Raw genomic sequence first — 10,253 nt, 5'->3', positions numbered from 1 at the left:
TCTTTGTAATAAGAATTAAACATAATTGTAATAAACTATCTTAACCTTTATTCATCATACCCATAAAGATTACATTATAGTCTATAATTATTCAATTGCACACTACTTACAATTACATTATACTATGAACAACTCGACCTCTAGCAGTGGAGTGACTCGGAATAAAGTACTACGAGATGCCTTTACCTATTCGCGATAGACAACATGTGCCGATGAACACACGCTAGGCCGAACACTATCTGCAAAAGGGAAATAAAAGGATGAGTCTCACAAATTCAGTGATCATCAGCTCCATGAGCAGGGAGAGGATGGGAAACAAGCATAATATAGATCAGTTGAATGATAAAATCGGAATGAAAGTAATAATCTTAGAAAAATAATCAAATCACAAATAGAATGTTTGTGCCTTGTAAAAATAATGCCATAAAATCATCGTGCAATGTTTCACTTGGCAAAACCATGTCGAAAACAAGTGTAGCAAAACAAGGTTCAATCATAGAAAACATCATTTGTTATTAAGTACGAGAAACAGTTTAAAAATATGCACGCTCCCAGAATGTATGGCATGTAAACAAATTAACTTATAAAGCCACATAAACCAATTCATGATTCTTAAATAAGCGTTGAAAGCTTTTATTCAAATAAGGGGAGCTGTAGAGAAAATCTTAACTCTCTACCATGCAAAAGTGTACACGTCAAAAAATTCACAAGGCTCTCGAGTAAGAAAGCATAATATCAACACATGGACCCACTTTCACGTAATACCATCCGAAAGTATCGCTTCCACCGGATTCTCACATGCCATGGCAATTTCAACGATGTTGGCCGACATCGAAAAATGAAGCAGTCGCAACTGCGAATATCACTAATGGCTTAGCCACATATAACAACCCGTGGCCTTGCCATGTATATCATAGACCATGGCCTCAACCATGTCTAATAGCCCATTGGGGACCCAAAGGTTCTCTATCTAGAGCTCACTCGTGCACGAGGGTCACACTTAACTGAAGTGACATCCGGCCTACTTTTGACGCTCTCGGTTTGTCAAAACCGTTTTCAAAACCAAATCAAGTTTTCTAAAGCATTTTCTTGTAAAATGTTTGAAATCAAAGTTCGGTAATCCTTCAAATTGCTTTTCACATTTAAATGGCATAGTGCAAACACTTGTACAAAAATCAGAGTAAAATCGATGCTTAAGTCTTGCATTTTAAATCATTTAACGAATGCATTTAGCTATGCATATCACACAAAAGTAAAAGGCATGGATTTTGATTCTAACATTGTAAAAAGGCTTGTTTCCCAGTTCTAACACACTTTACATATATAGTTTATCTATGGATATATCCAAACCAACTTTCAAATCAACTTGCATCCACAAAATACCTAGGATTTTACCAGCTCATGCTTTATAAAATTTTACGTTTAAAATAAACCAAGACGTTTATAAGTGTTAAAATTGGGTCCTTTACAATTGGGTCCTTCCAACACTTTTAAATTTCAATTTCTTTCTATTTTTCTTCCTTTATGCGTGTACAAACAAAATATAAAGTTTACACTTCAACGCGGTATCATAATAATATTTAAATATTTACTTACCCAGCTCTAACTCTATTTAATAAAGACACGCGGGCAAAACTATAGTTGTTTTTCTTCGAAATTCTTTATTATTTCTTCTCCCCCACTTAGATTAGTCATATAATCCTCTTTCATGACTAATTTTGATAATAGATAAAATATTAATATATTAATATTTTAATATTATTTTATTCTTAAAATATTATTTTATTTCAAAATATTCTTTTCACTTGTCACCGTTCTTTGGCACTTAAATTGATGTCAATTGATCCTTCATCTTGTCGATAAAGTCATATTGGTTTCTATACGCGTCACGATCCGGAACTCCCATCGAACCCGTGACAATCGTCGCGACGTCCCGATCGACATTCATTACTCGAAATGTCAACCAAAACCCCGCAAGGCTTTAATATCAGATTCTCATTTCCCTTGTGAGTAACCGTTTCCAAATATCACGTTCTAAGAGATTTTAAGCTATTTCCAACTTAAAACAAATAAAATAATAATTTTCGTCTCACAGGGGTATTTTGGTCATTTTTCCCAAAAATTTCGAAATCGGCTAAAAATGTAATTTACAAGTACAAAACACATAGTTCATAATCAAAATGAGTTTAAAAGTCTAAAATCTTCATTTAAAATGAAATTATGATTATTTGGATATAATAAGAAAATAAAAGAAATATTAAGCAAAATATTCTATTTTCTTATAAAATAATATTTTTAGAACACTGCGTAAATAATTTTTGCAGCGTAAAAGTAAAATAAATTCGTACATGTTGTAATACAGATAACCAAAGTATAAAATTTAATTTACAGCGACACGTGGGCCCACCAATGACTAAAAGTATCAAAAGAAATGAACTTACAATTTTTGGATGTGGCAAGTCAAACTGTAGTCCTCGCCGATATCAGTTATCTACAATCTATTCTGAGCCTGAAATTAGTGGAAAGGAGGGTGGTGAGATTATGAAATCCCAGTGAGTAAACAAACATCATTCAAAATATCTAAAGTCGAGTAAAATGAGACTATTAAAATATTTTATCAAACTGTAATTTATCACCTTTCAACTTATTTCAACCAAATGAAATCAATTTATTTAAATCAAGTAATTAGTATGGCTTATGAATTTCTTAAAAGCATGGCTCGTGCTAAAATTATTCTCATACTCAGTTATTAGGGATACCTTGGCCGAGGGCTATCCCAAACTGAGTCTGCCAAGGCTATTAAAAAGTTACGTCTGCATAAACATGTTTTTAGTTTAAAAATATAGTCATTCCTTGGCGTTGGTCGAGTTCCCCTTCACGTGGTGGTTTGGCGTGAAGTGAACTCTAAAAGTTATACCTCGAGAGTTACCCTACTCGCCTCTCCATTAGAGGTAAAATATAACGGGGTTTACCGTGCCCCTCTAATAGGCTAGTCTACGGAAACCCGCCTACTGCAATAAGCCAATAATTATCCCACCAATCAATAAAATTTAATAACATGATATGGCAATTATTGTAATTCACAGCCTTTCAAGGCTAAATACACATTTCATATATTTCAACACAAATATCAATTCAGCCATTCATGCAAATATTGTCATAAGTCATTCTATTCAAATCAAAAATTTTACAACATAACAAGTGGTCTCCAATTACTCTATTTTTCAAAATCATTATTCAATTTCAAGACGGTTTATAAAATCTTTTCATGTAAACACATTTTGTTTGTAAAACACAAAGATTTACCATTTAAACTCATTTTCATAAAATTTCACCAAAATTGATTAAAAATGTACTTTAGATAATTAAAATGATGGTAAGGTTACTCACTATTTCGAAAGTCGAATTTCTAAAGTACTCCGATTATCGATCCTCGGATACAATTTCCTTGCCCTTGTCAAAGGACTCACCACCTTGACATAGTACAAAATCGAGAAACTTATTACATTAGTACTAAATCGAAATTAAACTAATTTAGACTATTAATGCATGATATGGAATGCAAAATGTCTAAATAATCACTTAAATGTGATATTCGACTTAAGTCACACTATACTCGATCTAATCAGCTAAAATCTCCAATTTAACTCCAAATCAATTCTTCTCACTTTCTACACTCCAACTATACCTAAATTACCTCAATGATTGTTAATGAGATTCAATTTATCAGTCTCGGGTCAATAATCACACATGTCTATACGTTGAGCAAAAATTCGAATTTTCACACCAAAATTTTTTATTTAATTTATAGCCTCACCAAACATCAAATATCACCAAAATATCATGAAATATCATCAATTTCAGCCACAATATCCTCCCTAGAAAATTCGGCCATTGATGGGTGATGGGGAAAATGAATTCTTTTCTTGTTGTTTTGTTTCTAGACATGATAAACTAACTAAAAACACTAACATAACTTCGAATCAAATCAATCCAACATCATTCTCTGTCACGACCCGGAACCTCCCTCAGGCCCATGACAATCGCCGAGACGTCCCGATTGACACTTATTATCCGAAATGCCAACCGGAACCTCGCAAGGCTTACATATCAGTTTCTTTCCTTTCCTGTGAGCAATCATTGTTAAATATTGAGTTTTTAGAGAATATATACTATTTTAGATCAAAAACAATCAAAATAAAATTTTCGCCACACAGAGGTATTTTGGTCATTTTTTTCTCAAAAATTTCGAAACTGCCTAAAACGTAATATACAAGTACAAAATACATAATTCATATTCAAAATGAGTTTAAAAGTCTAAAATCTTCATTTAAAAAGAAATTACGGTTATTTGAATATAATAAGAAAATAAAAGAAATATTAAGGGAAATATTCTATTTTCTTATAAAACAATATTTATAGAGTTATACGTGAATAATTTTTATAGCGTAAAAGCTAAATAAATTTATACATACTGAAATACAGTAAGCCAAAATATTTAATTTAATTTACAATAACAAGAGGGCCCCCGAATAAACAAAAGTAAAGAGGACTGTGAACCTACGGTTTGGAAAATGCAGATCCAATGGTAGTCCTCGATAAGATCAGCTATCTACAGTCTATACTGAACCTGAAATGGGTGGAAAGGAGGGTGGTGAGATTATAAAATCCCAATAAGTAAACAGACATTATCATAAATATCTAAAGGCGAGTAAAATGGAGGCAAGTTTAAACAACAAATTTCAACCCATTTCATAATGTTTCAATTTATTTCTTAAACCATAAAATATTTGTAATTTACCAAAACAGTTGTTAAGGCTTATGTCTTTTATTAAAACAAGGCTCAAGCCAAAACTAATCCTCGGGGATACCTTGGTCGAGGCATCTAACCGAGTCCACCAAGGGTGTTAAAATATTCACACGTGAAACACATTTTTATTTTTAAAACAAGCCGTCCCTTGGCGTTGGCCGAGTTACACATTCACGTGGGGGTTCGACGTGAAGTGAGCTCTAATACTACCCCGGGAGTTACCCTCCTCGCCTCTACAACTGGAGTAACTATATAACTGGGTTTACCGTGCCCCTCTAATAGGCAGTCCACGGAAACCCGTCACTGCAGTGACTAACCCACCAATTTTAATAAAATTTCGACAGTATAACGTGGCTTTTATTTATTTATCCATCCTGCATAGTAAAAACAACTTACATAAACTTCCCAATGCACTCACAAAATATAGCCACATATACTCAGTTCTCATAAGCCATTCCTAGGAAAATATATATTTTTCAAGTCAATTTGCAGCCTCCAATTACTCAATTTCATAATCAATACAATATATTTTTATTTGTCACATTTATTCCTAAAACATCAAAAATCCCGTTTTAATCTCATTCTCATTTCATAAAATACATAAAGGGCATTTAAAAATAAACTCTAGATAATTTACAATAATAATAAGTTTACTCACTGTTTGTACAAACTAAAAGCTTTCTAAGCGCCCCGATCACTACTCGTCGGGTACGACTTCTTTGCCTTTTCCGGAAGGCTCTCCTCCTAGACACATTACAAAAATTTACACAATTCATCACATTGATGCTAAATCACTATATAATTAACTTAAATCCTATACTAATGCATGGTATGAAATGCAATAGCCTAAAACAACTTAAACGCAGTATTAACCTATTTTTGACACTTTGCCCGATAAATTGCTAACGCGCTCCATTTTAGCTCTAAATCATCCCATTCTCTCTCCAACATTTCTAACCATTAAATATCAGCCAATAACCTTCTAAAAACAACAAAATCAGCTCACTCCCTTCCTTGGAAAATTCGGCCAAAAATGGAACATTAACTCGGTTAATTTTCTACTTTGTTTTTCTATCATGTTTAATCGTTTTTCATCATTTTCTCTTCATTTCCCTTAGAATAAAATCAATTCATCATCATTGTACAGCATTGAGCATCCAGCCAAGAGTGGGTATTGTAAAAATTTAATGATTTCTTGCCCAATTTAATTTCTAAACACATTTAACTAACTAAAACTAGCAATTTAACTAAAAATCAAAACCTAAAAATTTCAATTTCTCTCCCCTAGAATTTCATCCAGGCCTTGATATCACTTTTTGATCTCTCTCCTCAAGCATGCTAAATGAAAATAAAGGCATAGGAAAGGTAGAAATCAAGCTAAAATGAAATCAAGCTAAAATCAAAAAATCTTACCGTTAGACGCGTAAACGGTAGAAAATCGCGAATTTCCCTTTGAATTTTCTTGTTTCTCTTTGGTTTTTCTTTTTTTTCTTCCTTTCCTGTCTATTTCCTCTCTTGTTCTTCCTTATGGCCGGCCAGCACTTAAAATGGGGTTTAAATGGGCTGACTTTTCATTAAAATAATATTATATCATTAAAAAAAATGCCATGTGTCACTTTCCCATTGGCCCATTTTTAAAATGTCATCCATTTGTTTCCAAATTTTCACCATACACTTGTCCCACATATCCATAGCTTAGATAAAATTCTCAGACTTATCCAAAGTCTCGGTGGAGTAATTTTTTAAATTTACACTTTTGCCCCCATAAAAGTGAAAAATTACATTTTCGCCCAAAAATCTAAAAAATTGCCCATAGACATATTTTTCATCCATTATACTCATACCATTCTCCAATTTGTCAAATTTGATCTAAATTCTCTAAAAATCTCAAATTTTGTCCGTGGGTGGTAAAATTACGATTTTGCCTCTACACTCCAAAAATCACCAGAATTAAACTTTTTCACTTCCTATCATTAAATTATACTCCCAATAGTTAATCTTGGTCAAAAATCTCACTCCATGATCAAATTATTATCTTAGGTGGCAAAATGACGATTTTGCCCTTGAATATCAAAATTTCCAATTTTACCCCAAATGAACCCTCGAACTCCGAACAATCATTTTTAGTCATTCCTGGACTATAAAATATTATATTTCATCCTACAATTCCTATTTGAACTAGTTCGAGGTTAAATCAACTCAAGTGTACCGTTAAGTACGATATCGGGTTTCGTCTTTTCTTATGTGCTTTCCTAGCATAATAACATGCTACTTAGTGCATGTATGTCATGACATGTATTTATAGGGTCAGGTTTTACATTCTCTCTCCATACCCATTCGGCCAGCCATGAATTCACCATGGAAACATGAAATTTAACCATGGAAAATAAGGAAAAATGCATGGGAAAGGTAGATCACAAGTCAAAATCAAGAAATTTTACCTTTGATTGCTTGATTACTTGAAATCCACCAATTTTCCCTTGAATTTTCCCACCTAGGGTTCTTATTCTTCTTTTCTTCCTTTGTTCTTCCTTTTGTTTTCCTTTGGCCGGCCATATGAAGAAAATGGGCTGATTTTGTGTTAAATTTAAAGTTAAATAATAAATGGTTATAAATTGACACATGTCACCTTATTATTGGTCCATGTGTCATTTCTTAACTATTAAGCTCTCTCTCTCCACCATATAAATTCCTTCAATTATCCATGATAATATTGGGTAAAATCCATGTGCTGGACAAGTGTTGGATGTGTAAAATTACAATTTTACCCCTAGAGTGGTAAAATTACCATTTTACCCCTATGCTCCGAAAAATACCGGGATTACAATTTTTCACTTCTCAACCTCAAATAATACTCCAATAAATCAAATATGATCAAAATCTTTCAAAAAAATTTCATCTTGTCCTCGAGTGGCAAAATTACCATTTTACCCCTAGATAGTGAAATTTTCGGTTTGACTCCAAATTGATCCTCGAACTCCAAATCACCATTCTAAGTCATTCTAGGACTTTAAAATTTTCAATTTCACCCTAAAATCTCTATTTGATCTAGTTCGAGGTTTAAATCAACTTTGTTATACCTCTAGGTACAATACCGACTTTTGTAAATTTTTCGAGATTCTCCTAGTATGCAAACATGCTATCCATCACATGTATGTCATGACAAGTATTTTATAGAGTCAGGCTTGACATTTTCTCCCCTACTTGGATCAACCATATGATCCTTCTTCATGATTGATTTCGACATTCAGTTAAATATTAATATTTTACTATTATTTTATTTCAAAAATTTTATCTTGTCTTCTTAGTTCCCAAAATACCTTATTATGCCTCAATTCACATCCGATAAGCTTTATTTGTCATCATATCAAAGTATGGGGCATTTCAATACGAGGGTATGAGGTGTTACAATATTTGTCTCTATTTAATTTCTCTCTTTTTATTTTGATAACTTGTTTTGTTCTCTCATCTTTTTACTGTTATCTTTCAAGGGTGGAATTTCTTTTCTCATTATATTATTTAGACTTTTTTGTTTGTTACATGTGAGGTAAGGTTTTTCTTTTGAATATCTCATATTTTTGATACATTGAGCTTTTTAATGATGTACATAATTTTTAGATAAATTTGATATTTGTGATATAACTTTTGTCTATAATTATATATTAAATTTTTTCCTAAATGAGGCAATCGGTTGATATAAGCATAGGAATACGACTATATTATTTAAATTTCATAATAATCTTTTTGCTTTTGACAAAATTTAAGGGATAAATATGCCTATTCATGTTACTTTCTCTTTCCAACATAATCTACGTTTTTTTTTTTATTTTAAGGAGAAGCTAGGTCTGTTTGGACCTTTTTGGCTTCTTATTTGTTGTTGATTGTTTCATTTTTTGTTCTTTTTGCGGTGATTTCTTCACTAATATATATAATGTCATGTGAATTGGTTATTTTATTTTTGTTGCTTTGCTTTGGTTATTTTTGTTTTATATTTGTCTTCATTTAATTTTTTTTCATCTTTTTGTTTTTGATAGGTTTTTTTGTTGTTCTCTATTTTTGTTCTCATTCTTTGCAAGTTTGAGTTTGTTTTTTATTTTATTAAATTTTTTCCCTTCTTACATATAAGTTGACACTTTTGTTTTGAATTTTTTATACTTCTCAGAGATTGTGGTGTTTAATGATGTAGATGATTTGTAAATAAATTTCATATATACCCTCTATCTGTAATCTATAACTGCATATTAAATCTATTTGTAAATGGAGCAATTGGTTTATACTTGGTTGGGGATGGAACTGGTATTAATCCATTGTTTGAGGACTTTTCATTTGATTTTTTTTTCTCATGATGTTATATACACACATACGTACGCACATATGTATATATGTTTTATGTTCCATGTTATGTTTTTTGAGTTTTAGTTATGTTAATATAAATGCTTTGCTATTACATACAGTGTTTGCATGAATATGCAATGCATTAAATTGCATAATAAAATCTCAATAAAATTTGTTTTGCATGATTTATTTAAGATAGTTTTTAAATATTAAAATGAGTCCAAAGTGTTATTCTTTTGTGTTGTTCAAGTTCTTTCCTGCCGTCCACTTCAACAAACTAATAAATCAATGTTTAATTCTATTATTTTATGGTCCAACTGGTTGTTGAACATAATCATTTCTACTAGCAAAAGAGAAATGGTTTGACAAACAAATCACACCTGAAAACTATTTCTCAAGAAAGATGAATTTTTCAATCATCATTTATTAAATGCTTGACACTACAGCCACCAACTATTTTTCTCATTTTACATAAAGTTCAAGCACTTATTTTTCATGGTCTTATTTTGTTTTGCCTACTATTCGATAAGTTGGTATTTTCTTCCCTTGACAACTTGGATGATTTCTTTTCACAGTCACTTGGATCATAAATGACAAAACTAAATGTTTGTCGACCAAGCAAGTTAAAAACAACACATATTATCAAATAATAGTAGTGATATTTTCCAAATTATGTCATGTGAGATTTTTTTTTTTTTTGTATTTTATTTCTATGCTTTTTCTTTGATGTCTGCTTTAATATCAATGACCATTAGTTCAACTATCCTTCAATATATGTGTGAGACCTTGTCAAGCTCGATTAAAAGATGGTATTATACCGAGTGGTATAACTAAGTTAAATCGAGTCTTAAACTAGTTCAAATAGAAATTCTAAGAGGAATTTGAAAATTTTGAAACCCACAGAATGACTTAGAATAGTGATTCGGAGTTCAAGGTCCAGTTTGGAATCCATAAGGAAAATTGACCGATTAGGGACAAAACGGTCATTTTACCATGTGATGATAAATTGGAGATTTCTAGCTAAGATTTGATCACATTTGATCAAGAATAATTATATGGAATATAATTATGATTATTGGAGTATAAAATAATGTTTAGCAGTGAAAAA

Source organism: Theobroma cacao, chromosome 9 (genome assembly GCF_053813885.1).
Source record: "Theobroma cacao isolate CCN51 chromosome 9, ASM5381388v1, whole genome shotgun sequence".
Classification (NCBI taxonomy): Eukaryota; Viridiplantae; Streptophyta; class Magnoliopsida; order Malvales; family Malvaceae; genus Theobroma; species Theobroma cacao.
Note: the sequence above shows the minus strand (reverse complement) of the source record.